Below are 16,239 nucleotides of genomic sequence, written 5' to 3'. Positions count from 1 at the left end.
CGTCGAACGTGTGCGTGCTCAGAAGTCTCAGGAAAATGGACGCTTGAGTGAGACCGGGCATTGCAGACAAGTGGATGTTGCATCGTGACAAGACCCCTTGTCATACGGCCATTTACATAACGGAATTTTTTACCTCAAAAGTTATTTCTGTTGTTCCACAGCCCACAATTGATCTGATGTGAAGTATTGTGGCTTTTTTTTATTTTCACATTAGTGATAAATATCTTAAAAGGGCTTCATTTAGGGACTCTGGAGAAAATTCGAGAGAATATGACCGACATGTTGAAGGCCCTACTAGCTGAACCCTTTCAGCCATTCTGCTAAGATTGGGAAGAACGGCTCCGTCAATGTATAGCTGCCGAAGGGAACTACTTAAAAAACTCTCATTACTTTTCTCCATCACCTCGCATGCAACAGTGAACTTCTGTTAGCACCATACTTGGCGTGTCGAAGTATTAATTTCTCTAACTCTCTTATAATGAAGTTGTCCGAGAAGCAGCGGAGAACAGATTAACGTTAGAATTAGTGCAGTTCACGAGACGGCGCTCTGCTCTCTTTGCGTCTAATACATTGTTTTACGAAGTTCTGAGAGACCACAACAACTTTAGTCACAGATGGGACTCGACAGGCGAACTCAGTTGTCTGATCACCTTTTTCTTTGATCTTGTCCTCAAGATCCGCTTTCCTCATGACTTCACTGTGTTCGATACAGTATTGTACGCAATCCTGAGGGCATCAGAGCAGATGAGATGTGTCGCAGCTGCTAAATTACTCGCCTGCTTTGTACTCAGCTACTGAAGCAGTCCAGAACACCCACGAATCCCTTAGTTACATACAGAGGCTGCTAAAGTAGTCCATAACACCCACGAATGCCTTAGCTACCTACAGAGGCAGTCTGAGGAAGTGTCTTTCTGCTGGGTGCCCGAGGACACGTGTGTTAACCGGAGCGAACAGACCAATGTAGCAGCCAAGGAGGCGTGTCGTGATAACCAGGTAGTTCGGTGTGCCACCCCATTACATGTTATCACCTCTCCTTTGAGGTAGACAGTCACGCGCAGATGCGAAGAACAGTGGCTGGCAGTGACAGGCAATAAGCGGGACCTAGTGAGATCAGCAGCTCAGTCGTGGCATACCTCCTTCCAGCCACACAGATGGCATCAGATCCTTCTCAGTCGTTTTCACACAGGACGCAGCCGCATGGCACATGACAACTCGCTCCAGCGAGAAGGCCCCCCAATGTGTGGTGCTTATGCTGTACAAATATCGGTGTTTGATATACAGCCAAGAGGGCAGCAGCTAATTTACTGACAGATCTGTCCTCTATTTTAACTGACAATTTGCCTAATGTATTGCGACTTTTAAAGCTCTAAGCACTGTTCGAGTTGCTCTCTAAATTTCTGGGGAGAAGTTTTTAATTTGTTCTCAGGGTGTCTAGCTAATCTATGTTTTTTCCAAGTGATCAGCGAGTCACATATTCCTGCGTAATTATTTTAGCTGTCCTCTTCTATTACTTACTTACTTGACAGTTTACAACATCTAATCGTATTTATACTATCTTACAGGTTGTGAGTCAGCGTGATTGTGCCGGTGGCACTCACACACACACACACACACACACACACACACACACACACACACACACACACACACTAGGAGTAACAATATAATTTTAGTTATCATATCGACAAAATTCATACTGCAACCACGAAGGTTCTCAACATATTCACCCATCAATGTGCCTCATATTTCCCAACGATCGGTGACTATTGGAGATCTAGGTTGAAGGAGTCTATTCTTCCTATTGAGCGAACGTATTACCTGGAAAATCTCGTCATCTACCTGGTAATGCCTTTCGCGCAATCGTTTCGTTCTCCAGGGGAAGAGTAAGAAGTCCGTGAGTTGCGTGTCAGGAGAATAAGGAGGGGGCAAGAGGTTGGCAAAATTTGATCGATGCAAGTAATATGTGTAATTGTGTCCTACGATTCACTTTTACTGCTTCAATTAACTTCGTCAAAGAGATTTCAGTAAAGTGCTCATGTGAGGCTTTTGCACATTACGAATATAATTTGTTAGTACCACAACATGGCATTTCTAAAATGCACTTGTCATAATCTTGCCCAATGATGACTGTGTTTTGCCTTTTCAGGCGATAGTGAATCCACATTTTCCCGTCTACTTACTTTGCTGCTTTGTCTGGAGGACGTAGTAAAACACACAGCTGACGCCCACTGTGGTTAGTATCCAAAGAGGTCATTTGGATCGGCTTGACACAGCTGCAACATTACCGTTGCAGGTTCGGTTCGGAGGAAGCTGTGGGTATTTGTGAGGGGTGACTAAATGCCAAAGCGGCTACCTTTGCCATGTTCAGAATGTTGTGCAATACGTAAGAACCTGGCCTTTGACTGAGTTACTTTTTCCACTATCGTCGCGATTGTGACACGGTGGTCTTAGCACCAGCGCCTCCACTTGTCTCGCGACTCCCAGTTGACCACAGAGACATGATCTGTCGTTCTGCTCATCAGACAGACATGTTTGATCACACTGTAGGCGCATGCACCACTTAACCATTGTGTCCTATGAAGGTGAATTGTTTCCATAAAATTGCACCAACGCAGCATGAACTATTGAAGCGTTGTTCCCCTTGAAATGCAGCAAACGAGTTACTGCACGGTACTACGCTGTGCCATCTCGTTTCGGCCCCTCTAGGGGCGTTCTATGATGCTGTGGCGAGAGGATTTCATTGCGTGTCAGCACTACAGACACGTACCTGCGAATCAACCAAAAATTGGTTACCCAACTTTATATTTTGTTAGTGATAGTTAAAACCTGATAACCAGCCCCTCGTATGCTTATAATGGTCATGATGTTTATAGACTATTAATTATACAGCGCCAATTCGGCGTTTCTTGTAGAGCCACTAGTGCTCATGTTCCCTGATCAAAGAATACAAGACACATAAATCCTTCAATGCGCAACGGTATTAAAGGACCAGATTTTCAAAACCACATAACTGCCTCCTATCGTGGCGCAAAAGTTTGAAATTCTGGTCAAAGATGCCTACAACATTCTGCTGTTCCTCTGTGTTTAGCATTAATTTCAGTGGCACCCACTACCATTTATTCTGAGTTTTACAACTGTACTCTTACAGAGAAAACCTCCGAGATGCTGCTAGGCGCCTGGAAGTAGGCACCCACTTGACACAGCTCTGGTGCCAGTTACCTTCCTGCGGGCACCTTGCACTAGTTCCAAGGTTTTCTCTGTAAAGCCACATTTTTAAAAGTCTCAGTAAATCTGCGGGGAGAGGGCTGCCACCAAAGTTATTGCTGAGCTGGGAGGTCTTAGAGTATCCTTTGAGATTTTATTCACGCATATATCACTGTCGCACCTCTTTGTGATCACAACAAACAAGGGCGTCGAACAGAAGCACTGAAGAAGCATGAGACCCATTTGCTGCTTCCGATCACGTTCACGTTTCGTCGAATGGTTTTGCGCGGTCCCGAGTGGTTCCATCCGGAGACGCCAGAGCAAAAATTACAGTCACACTGCAGTCCAGAAGGATGAGATCACATTCAGTGGGAGGAATGATTGAGGGGGGGGGGGGGGGCTAGCCCACTATGTCCTTAGATAAGAGTTGAATCGTCAGGGGGATGTCAGTAGTATCAAATATTGTCAAAAACGTCCTCCTGTTGCTCAAAGCACTGAAAATTGTCGTTTCCGACCGTGAAAATGGTCTGAATCAACATCCCAAGAGGGTGGACAGTTTCATTGGTGCCACCTTTGTCACACCCTGAGGCCTTTTCGTGTCGTTTCTGTGTAGCGGTGTGTGTGAAATCTTTTTGCCGGTCATTCATCAGAAAACCGCTGGGCATCGCGCTTTTGATCTCTAGCAAACAGGCGTCGAATGAAGAGGTGAGCCGGCCGCGGTGGTCTAGCGGTTCTAGGCGCTCAGTCCGGAGCCGCGTGACTGTACGGTCACAGGTTCGAATCCTGCCTCGGGCATGGATGTGTGTGATGTCCTTAGGTTAGTTAGGTTTAAGTAGTTCTAAGTTCTAGGGGACTGATGACCATAGATGTTCAGTTCCATAGTGCTCAGAGCCATTTGAACCATTTGAAGAGGTGAAATGTGGGCAAGACGTAGTCTGAGGAACTTCCCATCGCGTGACACGTCCAAGGCGGCTTTCCACAGAATTACGGTGAAATGTGGTGCTAATGGGGTTCATTAAGACGTTGTACATTATGAGCTCCGGCCTTATTTTTCTCACGTGTCGACGTGTCGACGTGTCTGGACTACTGGGAGCGTCGTCGGCACGGGGATGGCGTCGCAGGGCGCCATTAGAGAGGGTGGCTGTAGGCATCTTTGAGCCAAGCTCCAAACTTAGGCTTCGTAACGGGAGACAGTAATGTGGTTTCGAAAAACTTATAATTTAACTTTGTTCTACCATTGTATTTTCGTCAGTTAATCTGCAGTCACTATGATTCTATAAGCTTTCGCGGAAGACCTAATATTACTTCAATTTTAGGGTGTACATCAGGGACAGTAATGCTTCTTCGTCCGATATTTCGACAGTAATTCTACCTCTTGAAAGTGACTCGGTGACAGAGTTGTGAGTCTCAGGCGTGCTTATTACACTCTGAAATGTTAAATCATTGCATTCTGAATCTTCTCACGTTAGCGTTCCGACAATTGCCACTGATTTTAATGCTTGACTACGTATTTAATTAACTATTTATACCTGGGATTTACAGTCATCTAGAACTTTATAAAATACATCATGTTTACGCCAGTGAATGTAACACTTTCTTTATTTCACCATTGCAATTTCGGCCTTATCAAGTGAAGATGTTACAGCTATTAGGCCGTGTCAGCTCATTGTAGGTTGACATGGCCTGATAGCAGTAATATCTTCACTTGATAATAGCCTAAGGCCGAAATTGCGGTCATGAAATAAAGGAGTGTTACAGTCACTGGTGTAAATATGATGTCTTTTATAAAGACTACGTATTGGTCCTATATTTGCTTACACCCTGCTGGTGCGACATTTTCATTTTTGACGAATAAATTTTGTATTTGGATTAAATGTTCTATTGGCGTATTAGCTGTAACACATATGCTGTTAACTCCATAATGTAGCTTTCTATGGTTTATACATAGGCACGTTTTGACACTTGCAAGTCAGTCATTGATTCACCTCGAAGATGGTTGTAAGGTTCGCATCCTGGCTAGGCGCCCAGAATATGATGGAAAACTATCGTTAGTTTGTTGCCCAATTGCGAGGGTGTTTATTATCATATGTACCTTTCAACAGATGTGAAAAGTGTATTCAGTACTTTTCTTGCCAAAAATAAGTACTGATGTGTAAATGCTTTTCGGCCACATTTTTTTCTGGTGACTTATCTGGAAATGTGTAACGAAATGAGGACAGGTGCTCAGCCAGAGGGCATACGCAGCAAGATGTCACCGAAAAACCTTCTGTTTGTAGGGAGGTGAGATCATTAGAACATTTTTGTGAAATGCAGGAAGACTTGTGTAGATTGGCGTATTACTGCAAAGAGTGGCAGCTGATTTTTAACATAAACTTATCTCTTTCACAGGTAAAAAGATACAATGTGTTTTGACACACAATCCTCGATAAATCAGTGGAATCAGGTAAAACCCCGAAATATTTAGTGCTACTCATTATTCTTAAATTCCCAAGAGAGGACTTTATACAGCTGAGAAATACAGTACTCTGTAGATTTTGCTTCCTTTGAGATCCACAGCTTCTAAGCGTTTAATAAAAGAAAACATTGTCCGTTGTAGGCTGTATGGTGTTTTATTAAAATCGTGTTACTAGATAATTTTGGCCGTGAGCCATTATCAAGCACCTGAAATAAATCAACGTGGAAGAGCGTCATATATCTGCGTAGATCGTCATGTATAAATAAAGCATTCCATAACTCACATTAACTTAACTTACAGAGCAGTAACATTACAGAGCACTAACATTACTTACATTTACTAAGTCATGTATTACCTCTTGCACTCGTCATATTCTTTTATGTCACACACACAAAACCAGAAATCACACTCTAAGTGCTGCAGCCTGACAACTAAAACAGCTATTATGACGTTGTCAAAGATACACTTACTTCCGAACATTGTGAACCTATAGACGGCTATATGCAATTACATTACATCTACTGTTTCTGTGCCAGGTTTAGGAAATCTGTGACCAAAGGTCACTTAAGGGCATATATATTCTTTACAGTGCTTTAAAATCGTCTATGGAAGTATGAACATCTTAAAATATTGACAGCGAAAGAATTGATTCATTATTGGCTTGACAGACTCAGCGAAAACATTCTAACGTAGTCATCAGTGACTTAAGGTTACTTACAGGTATACGGAGACTATTTTACTGACATATTGTACAGATGAATGACTCATAAATCTGTGACTATAGGTCTGCCTATATTACACCAAGCTGGATAGGAAATGAAATAGAAACCAATAAATGTATAGATCTACGTGGACGCTTAAAAATCATTGCAACAATATTTCTCACAGCAAATGAGGAAACATTCTTCTCAAAACTGAGTATATGTATCTGACATTAAGTAAAACACATGGCTCAAACCACATTATGCAAAGAAAAACGTATGGAACCAAGTAGCAATGCCTGGAAAACACAGGTAAAAATAATTTCGAGATATGTATCGAATAAATATATGAGCTACTACAAACAATATCATAGGTCATGAGTGTGTGACGATAACGTACAGAGGTCAACTAAATGACATTTCATGTTACATTACTCTTTTACAAAACCGTGGATTCCTCATACAGAGGCAGAATTGTAGGGAATATGCTTCTATCTGCACACCGTGTATTTTTAAAAATGGATAAAAACATCTTAGGTACTAAAAAAGAAAGTCCATAAAAATACTGATTACTGGACACATATAGGGACCGATGACCTCAGCAGTTTGGTCCCCTAGTTCACACACATACAGGTCTCAAAATGTATATGCATCATATGTCCAGCAAAGTACATGGTAACAACCCATTATTTGAAGAGAACACAAGGTAACCAGGTAGCAAAGTTATAAGATACAGGTAAAGATACTCAGTGACATACATCAACTAAGAATATTGGCTAGTACAAACTGCTTATTAAATGAAACAAAGGGCCAAATCAAGTAACATTCAACGATTTTTTTAAAATATAAAGGTGTCAAAGATAAAATCCTCTTTTAATATCTAACAACTGATGTAAAATGTAAGGCAGTGCTATACACAAATGGCACTTGTGACAAGAAGCGAAGGATTGAAATTTGATTTCACTATGTAATTCATGACATAAAGTGTAACCTATTATTATATTATAAAATAAACTATGAAACCGTAAAAGTATAAAATCTTTAGTGGTTACTTCAATGTAAATTGAGTTTTGATTACACCATGTAATTCATGACATGAAGTGAAATCTATTTCATAATATAAAATAAACCAAGAAAACCATAAAAGTGTAAAAACTTTTAAGGGTCAGTTCAGTGTAAATCCAAAATACCGAAGAAGCATAAAGTTCACGAATGAAGGATGTCTGTAAAATAGAAAGACTCAGAACGAAGAGTATGAGGCTACATGATAATTCGAAGAGAGTGGAACTAAAAAGTATGTAAAAATAAACATAAAATCTTTTTAAAATTTTGCAAGAAATATCTGTTTTTCAAATCCGTCTGTTCTTTCAAGACGCACTCTGGATGTTTATTAAAAGCAGTTTAAATTTCCATCTCTTTAGGTAAATATTCATTAATGTACCCTTACTAGTATGTGTAAAACATCCAGTGCATTGGGGACATTATCAGTATGTGTACTAGTACGTAAGTCATTGATAGAGGAAGATTTATTACTGGTACTAATATTACGATGTTCCCTCGCCTAAGTCCAAGGCTTCTCCCGGTTTGACCTACATAATACCTTTCACAGTTAATCAAAATTAACTTTGTAAATACCTGACTGTTTCATTAGATCTGCCTTATAGATGCTATGGCGCGAAGATTTGACTATTTGATTTTGTCTATGGAAACATATCTGCACATTCGTATTACGGGAGGCCTTTGCTATCTCATTAGAAATAAGCCCGTAGTATGGTAATACAGCATTCCTCATTTTTTTCTCTAGGCTGCTCCCTTATTAGTGTGATACTGTCAAAGTTCTTTTCTTTGGAGGTATTCTGTTTCTTAATACGCGTAGCTGAAACCATTGTACTGTCATAAAACATTTCTGCGAGCTATCTCTTTCAATGTGTTTAACTCTTTACTCACTTCTTCTTGTACTATATAATGATCAGAAGTAAAACTACAGATAAATTCGAGCTTATACGCAGGCTTATAGCTAATCATTCATTTCGGGTTACAGTCGAAAAAAAATGAGATGTGTGAAGTGGTCCTAAATTTTATGGTAATAAACAACAGCCTTTGATACAGTAACTTCTGAATTGTTTTTCACTCGTTCTACGATGACTTTTGGGCGATATGTTAAAAGATTTACCCTCAGTTGTAGATGGTAGGTGAAATAGATCCCGCCGGTTGACGCTGAACAAGTCCCAAATGAGCTGAACACTACTAACACTGCTTTTCGCGAACTCTTCCAGACAGTGATACGTGTTATAATACACCAATTAGCGAGTAACTTTCTATATGATTAATACTCGTTAGTTTTTTTACCAATGAGATCGTGCAGCAAGTATAGAATATTAAACTGTGAAGTAGTTGGAAAAATCGTTATTACTTAAGAGTTCTGAGTATGAAGAATACAATAGTTTAATGCTTCTTAATATTTCCACAGAAAAATAAAATCTACACAGGGGACCTTCGAAGCACACAAGTAAACTTGATGGAAACCAAGTTGTGACGATGATGTTTGGTTTGTGGGGCGCTCAACTGCGTGGTTATCAGCGCCCGTACAATTACCCAATCTTTGCTCAGTCCAATTTCGCCACTTTCCTGGATGATGATGAAATGATGAGGACAACACAAACACCCAGTCATCTCGAGGCAGGTGAAAATCCCTGACCCCGCCGGGAATCGAACCCGGGACCCCGTCCTCGGGAAGCGAGAACGCTACCGCGAGACCACGAGCGGCGGACGGAAACCAAGTTGATCCGTTATAATATGCTGTAAGAAACAATCCGGATAACCATTTTCTGAAAATTATCGCCTCCATTACACGCGCATCTCTCCGCTGTGCCACGGATATTCCACATCTTTCTCTGCAACATCTCAACTGGGATTTCGTCTAGCCTGAATTCTGTCGAACCGAGACCGGTGATAAACCCACATGAAAGACATACATGCGTTAAAAGCTAGGCGTCGTAATGAAGAAATAGCAGCTTATGTTGGGGGTCTTCTGGCAAAACGTATCATACTGCCTTAGCTAACTATGTACAGCATGGAAACGCAAACTGTTCGTTACTCGCTTGTATCCTGCAGTGAAACCTATTGTCTTTGCACGCTGATTCGAAGGTCTCTGAGGAGTCATTCCTAAAAGTACCACATGATTCAGATTACACGAACAAATATTTTTAATATTATCTTGCAATAATTTCAATATAAAGACATAAGATTTTTGTGTAAAATTATTTTGCTCAACAGTTAAATACCAAAATCATGCTCCTTTGCTTTATGTGCCTTGGTGTGCTTGCTTCTGTATCTATTAAAATATGTAGAAAATGGATGTTTATTTTCTATTGGGAAATGATGCATGTTAAAATAACAGCAATAAATACTTCTCGACTGGAAGATTTTGTATATTTGATGCAAGGAAACTAACAAACATTTCTCGCTAGCAGCTGCGTGGCATGTACGCTTGGAACATACAGCCGGATTCATGAAAAGCTTGAAAATGGAAAATTACGATTTGTTTGTGTTAACTGATCTCTGCTTATCTGTCTTTTATTTGTTAATAGTTAAAGGTGCCAAGATGACTTGATATTTCTCTTGAATCTTTTAGTTTTCTTGTAGATGTCACCCTCACCCTGCTCTTATAAACTGGAGTGAAATTTCAGCATGTACAGAAGACTTTACCCGTTGCTCTCTGCACTGCACTTGACATGAATCTTCCCTGTATGCTACGGCACACCATTATTCATAACCTACCGTGCTGGCGGTACAAGGCCTGGAAACCAAGATTAGTGAGTCGAGATTGTCGGGTGGGCAACTTATGCAAATTCACTGTAGGATGGGAGCCTGCCATGAACCGGTAGCCAGTTCCAAAGACTCATTCCGAAAGTGGGGCACAATTTGTACAGAAATTTTAGTATTAGCGTATATGTTATTTATTGGATTGTCCTGTTCTCAGCTATTAAGCGATGCTGAAATATGTTTTGAGCATATGAAATTACACAGCAACCATTCATATCCGAGTTCTCTCCAAATTTCGTACCATACTTTCTTTGTGTGTGAAATATAGTGAAAATTAACTTGATATTTTTAATGGGCCTGTGAATATAATAGGAGAAAGCAAAGTACAATGGAGAAAATACATTCATCATCAGAACAACATATACACTCAAAATAGGACAACTCTAATGATTCGCAGTCTGTACGCTGTGTGAATATAAGATTCGTAAACATAAGAATCAACTAGAACTGTTAAGAGCAGGAATTGAATGAACGGTGTAGAAATGGTGAGAAATTTTGTACATCATGTTGGAAAGAGGGAATTAATGGACTACCTCGATGTGGGAACTGTTTATAACGTACAGAAACTCTGCGTGAAACGGTTAGTCGCTGGCATAGTGGAGGTGAAGTGAAGTGAAGTGCTAGCTGACGTGTACAAAAACAAAACGAACGTCTATGTAGTAGATGTACGGGGTGTTCATAATTAAACTTCCGTTTCCTGAGCCCGTATAGACGCTTTACCGTTGCAGACGGTCAACATGAGTCTGGAAAAGGTGAGCAGGGCCTTATTCGTAAATGAGTGTTGCTGCACTTCGTGAGTATCGACGCATTAAAGGAATGCGAAGAGGTTCTTTCCGCACTGGGGTTGAAGAACATGATTCTCAAGTTCGAATTAACAGACGATTTGGGAGTTTCTTCTTGGAGAGGCCAACAGCGAATCACTCGACAACTTGTTGAAGAAGTTGCTGTTGCCACGGCTGAGAACGCTGGACGCGCTGTACGATCTTCAAGCAGCGCACGAGATGTGTCACGGCAGATGAATCTCCCACGGCCCACCGTTGTTTCGGGCAGCAGTAGAGAAATGTCAAGGGCGGTTCCAGGCTGTCAGGGATGCAGATAGTCGTTACACTGCGCAGCGTTTGTAATGTGGACCGTAAACGTGGTAAGCAATTAACAAATTTTAACTTCTCATTTGGAAATTAAAATGTGTTTCTGTTAATTGTGCATTCGTTATCTACCATCCGTAAGTACTTTCAAATGTTTTCACAAAGTGCAGTTGCCCTACGATTACTCGTTTGTCACAGGAGTGAAAGATTAATTACGACCACCTCGTATTTGCAGAGTAGTTAATGTTGAGGGAATAGATCCTTGAAGAGGTAGGCGAATTTCGCTATCGATCGAGTATGAAAAATAAAAAAAGGAACATACAAGAAAAACGCACGAATCGCACAAGGCAAATTGTTTTCTGTTAAAAGAGGTCCTTCCACAATCCAAAAGTATAAAACTTGCATACAGAATACGATTCGTCAAACACTGCACTTGGAAAGTAGCTTACCATATTTGCCAAACTCGCACAGTGGAGAAGACAGAAGTGTTTGTTTAGAAGCCGTCGAAATTTTGTATTAGAGGCACCTGTTGAATCCGACGCGTCGAGTAAGGAATTAAGTCGTTCTGCAACGAGTTCAAGAGAAGAAATGCTTAATAAGAGCAAATGCGTTGTTGATATATGTGAACATTTTAAAAAGGGGTGTTGCTAAAAATTTTAGTTAATGGATGGTGGAAGCCCTAGATATGACTACATTATGAAACCGTTGATGATGCAGAACGGAGCAGTACGCTTAAATGACGAGCGTAGCTGGCGAGACTGGACAACCAACTAACACCACGTGATGAAAATCAGGAGGACGATGGTTCAAATCCGCATCTAGACATACAGATTTAGGTTTTCCATGGTTTCCCTAAATCACTCCAGGCAAATTCCGGGAGGGTTTCTGTGAAGAGGGCACAGCCGATGTTTCTCAACATTTTGCTCTCCGTCTCTGATGACCTCGCTGTCGACGTAACGTTTAACTGTAATCTTACTTCCTTTCTTCAGAAGCACATAAAAATTTTTTGAATGTAAAAAGACAGGCTAAATAGCCTGGACAAATTAAAAGAACGGAACCAAGCAAATTAAAACGACAAGTTATGAAGTTCTAGAAGACTCGCAGTAAAGATATAATTGAGACAATAGGATAGATCGCAGCAGAATGAAAGCAAAAAGAAGGAAATGCAACACAGAAAACATAATTAAGGAGAAAGTAGACGATTGAGAGAATTAAATGGTTCGAATGGTTCGAATGGCTCTGAGCACTATGGGACTCAACATCTTAGGTCATAAGTCCCCTAGAACTTAGAACTACTTAAACCTAACTAACCTAAGGACATCACACACACCCATGCCCGAGGCAGGATTCGAACCTACGACCGTAGCAAGAGAATTAAATAAAGACGCCCACAGATGAAGGATAAAAGAAAAATCTGAGATGCTAACTGTTGCACATGGTATTGTTCAGTAGTGCTCAAGTGTGCATGATGACTACAGGATGTAAGAGGAGACAGTCAAATAAAATACAGGGCCCTCTCCAATGTACATAGAAAATCGAACGGCGTAAGAATTTTACTAAAATATATGTATCATTTTTCACGCAAATAAATATTTACGAAGGTATCGCTTCTCCTTTGTAAGTCACAACCGACCAGCCACAAGAATGTAAAACTGACGAATTCATCTATAGCAGCGTTTTACTTGTTTCGAACCTGGCCTACTGTTGTCAAGATCAACAAAAGAATGTAAGCAGTTGCTTGCTAGATAATTAATCTACGCTGCTAGCCATTAAAACTACAACAAAAAAGGCAGTATGCAACAACATCAAGGTTGAAGTGCATTAAATTTTTGTTTATGCAAATGAATTTGAAATTGCTGGTTGGGAGGAGATCGTGTTACGGCCCGTGGAAGAAGGAGAAGCTTGTATCAACACGTCTTGGAATTCGACAACCACAGGCTCAATGACTCGCCTTGGTCAAGATCCCATGACAATATGGAATCTATGGGTTCTGGAGGGCCGTGACGCCATGAAGGATCTCAATGGCCCACAGGACTAACGCTGGAAAGGACAGATACATTGTTCGCTCGGCCGTGCGACATCTGAAGTAGCGACGGCTGTCAGGACAAGGACCATTTCTACGATTCCCTAAAGTGACAGCCAACAGTGGTTCACCTAACGACGCAGAAGTCGTATCACGGTATCTTCCCGATGACTTCCTATTCTATATACAGCGTTACGATGGACACACCCCTATTCAGAGATTCCTAGGAGAATGAACGTTGCCGGATTGCATTCGTCCTTATCATACGCGTCTAGCACCTGGCGTGATGATATGGGGTGCCACTGGGCACACAACATTATCACATGTGGGTGGCGCAGCCGGTAATTTGGACAGCAGTTGTAACATTTCTGGCTCTTAATGGCTGCTGGTTGTGCCCTGTCTTCGAGAAATCTTTTACGTTATCTTTCAACTAGATGGACATGCTGACTGATCTACCTAGATGCAGAGTGTATTGCTTTTTTTCCTCTCTGTCCAGCACCTTCTCCTATCCACTGGAAACTTCTGGTCAAAGATTGCTGAGTGACTGGCACGCCACCAGTCGCCAACATGATATACGACTGACTAATTCCGACACAGTTTGGACAGCAAAGAATGACGTACCGGTGTCTGTCATGCAAGCTCAGTTCGACTTCATGCTCAGCTGCTAAAGCTGGCAGCTCTGCGCAAGAACACAAAGGCAAATGTGAGATTCAGAGGAGCACTGTCGGAAGAGTGTGAGATCAAGACCACTGTCAAATAGGGTGATGAATTGTTGTTCAGCATCATGCGGGACGAAGTGGTCAGTGCAGATCAATAAATGAGTAAATTGGAATACCAAAGACGTTTGCAGCGAAGAAAAAGGTCAGTAGGGCCCAGTTGAAGTTTATAGACTTTGTGGATAGCATAGAAACCGAACAAGACGCAAAACACAGCCCGACAAGTCAAGGAAGACGTCAAATTATTCAGAGAAAGTGGACGACTTTAAGTACGTGAGAGAACATGCAAGAGAAGAAAATAGTAGGAATGAGTTATCAGTAGAGAGGCTGCAGAAGACGAAATAAGCCTACTGTGTAACCAGAGACTTATATAGTAATAAGAATTGTCTACGGACCGAAAGATCACACACTAAAAGTCGTCGATGAGGTCTTGAGATCTAAAAATGGTCGTGAGAGATGGATACGGAGACCTAGGAAAGAACTGTACCAGAGAATATGGACAATATCAGGAGACATAAAACTGAAAAGGGAACTATTTGTGGGACATTCGATCACTATGAATGACAGAATGAGCAAAAAATTCTGGGAAAGGACAGGGAGGACAACAAGGAAGACAGGATCCAAATAGGAATAATAGGGGATCGAGGTGGAAGGGAGGTACTCGCCGAGCAATTTGGCTGAGATCAACGATAGAGAAAGACGCAGGAAGTCACCAGTGGAGTAGAAAAAAGAAGAGGATAATAAAGATCTTGGAAAAAGAGCGAGAGAGAAAAGGAGCAAAGATAAAAGACTTTCTAGGAGGAGAGAAAGAAATACACTCTAAGAAGAAGAGGAAGAAGAGAAAGGGAAAAAAGAAAGACGCATCACGAAGGAATTATTCCAATGGGATGCAATTCAGTGGATGTGATGTACATTTACAGACTACAGAATTTTCAGAAAAATTTGATGATTTATTCAACAGAAAGACTTCACAAATTGAGCAAGACAGTTGCGGGTTGTTTTACCTCTGGCCCTTATGCAAGCAATTATTTAGTTCGGCATTGATTGAAAAAGTTTTTGGAAGTCCTCCTGAGGAGTATCGCGCCAAATTCTGCCGAAATGGCGCGCTAGCTGGTTGGAAGGCCCTGTCCATAATGCTGCAAATGTTGTTAATTGGAGAGATATCTGGCAATGTTGCCGGCTAAGGTGGTGTTTGGTAAGCGCGAGGACAAACAGTAGAAACACTTGGTGTGTCGGGGCGGGCGGTACATTGCTGGAAACTGAGGGGAGGATGGCTTGCATTGTAGGGCAACGAAACGGGTCGTAGAATATCGTCGATGTACCGCTGTGCTGTAAGGGTGCGCGAATGACAACCAGAGGCCATTTAATTTCATGGAGCGATGTTATCAAATGAAACTGCATGCCAAACCATCATGTCGGACTAACGGCGGGTGAAAGTCAGTTTCGTGTCCCACCGCTGTCTGGTGCGTCTGTAGACACGTCTCCCGCCTGGAGTCCCATTGACTGGAGTAGTATCGCCTTCAGCGATCTCTGCAGACACTCCAGACAATGACGGGATACTAATGTGACTCTCGCCCGCTGTACTGCCCAACAAACAGGAGTGATCTTCGGGGTTCGAGTCCTTTTCATAGCAAGACCCCGTCGGTTGTTATCCGCGGCACCCCTATAGCACAGCGGTACCTCAGGGCTGTTCTACGACCCGTTTTGCTGCCCTTCGCGGCAGGCTATCCTTGGCTTACATTTCAGCAAGATGACACGGCGAGAGTTTCTACTGCTTCTCTTCGTGCTTGCCAAACTCTACCTCGGCCAGGAAGGTCACTAGACCTCCCCACAGTTGAGAACGTTTGGATCGTTATGGGCCCAGCTCGGGATTTTGACGCTCTGACGCACCAGTTGCACAGTATCTAGCACGATATCCCTCAGTAGGACATACAAGTCTATCAATCAATGTCAAACCTAGTAATTGCTTGCATAACGGTCAGACGGCGACCAACAGTTTATTGACTTGCTGAATTGGTGTTCTTTCTCTTGAATAAATTATCTAATTTTTATGAAATTATAACCATTTGTTTGTCTGTACGTGGACATCACATCTACGGATTTCCGTCCCACTCGAATAATTTCTTCGTTGTGCATGGTCCTGTATGCTCCCAAATTACGGACAAATTTAATCGTACGTCCTTCCTCTTATACTATACACCCTTATTTTCCGTCCCTCGTGATGCTGTAG

General features: G+C 41.7%; 1 protein-coding gene across 1 annotated transcript in view; it reads left to right on the top strand.

The window, feature by feature from the left end:
• Window positions 1-16,239, top strand: part of LOC126088494 (uncharacterized) — a 371,363-nt gene that overhangs the window by 300,711 nt on the left and 54,413 nt on the right. The gene's annotated exons all lie outside the window — the stretch shown is intronic.

The sequence above is a fragment of the Schistocerca cancellata genome, chromosome 6 (genome assembly GCF_023864275.1).
Source record: "Schistocerca cancellata isolate TAMUIC-IGC-003103 chromosome 6, iqSchCanc2.1, whole genome shotgun sequence".
Taxonomy (NCBI): domain Eukaryota; kingdom Metazoa; phylum Arthropoda; class Insecta; order Orthoptera; family Acrididae; genus Schistocerca; species Schistocerca cancellata.
The sequence above is the reverse complement of the archived record's forward strand: the minus strand, read 5'-3'. Positions and strand labels throughout refer to the sequence as shown.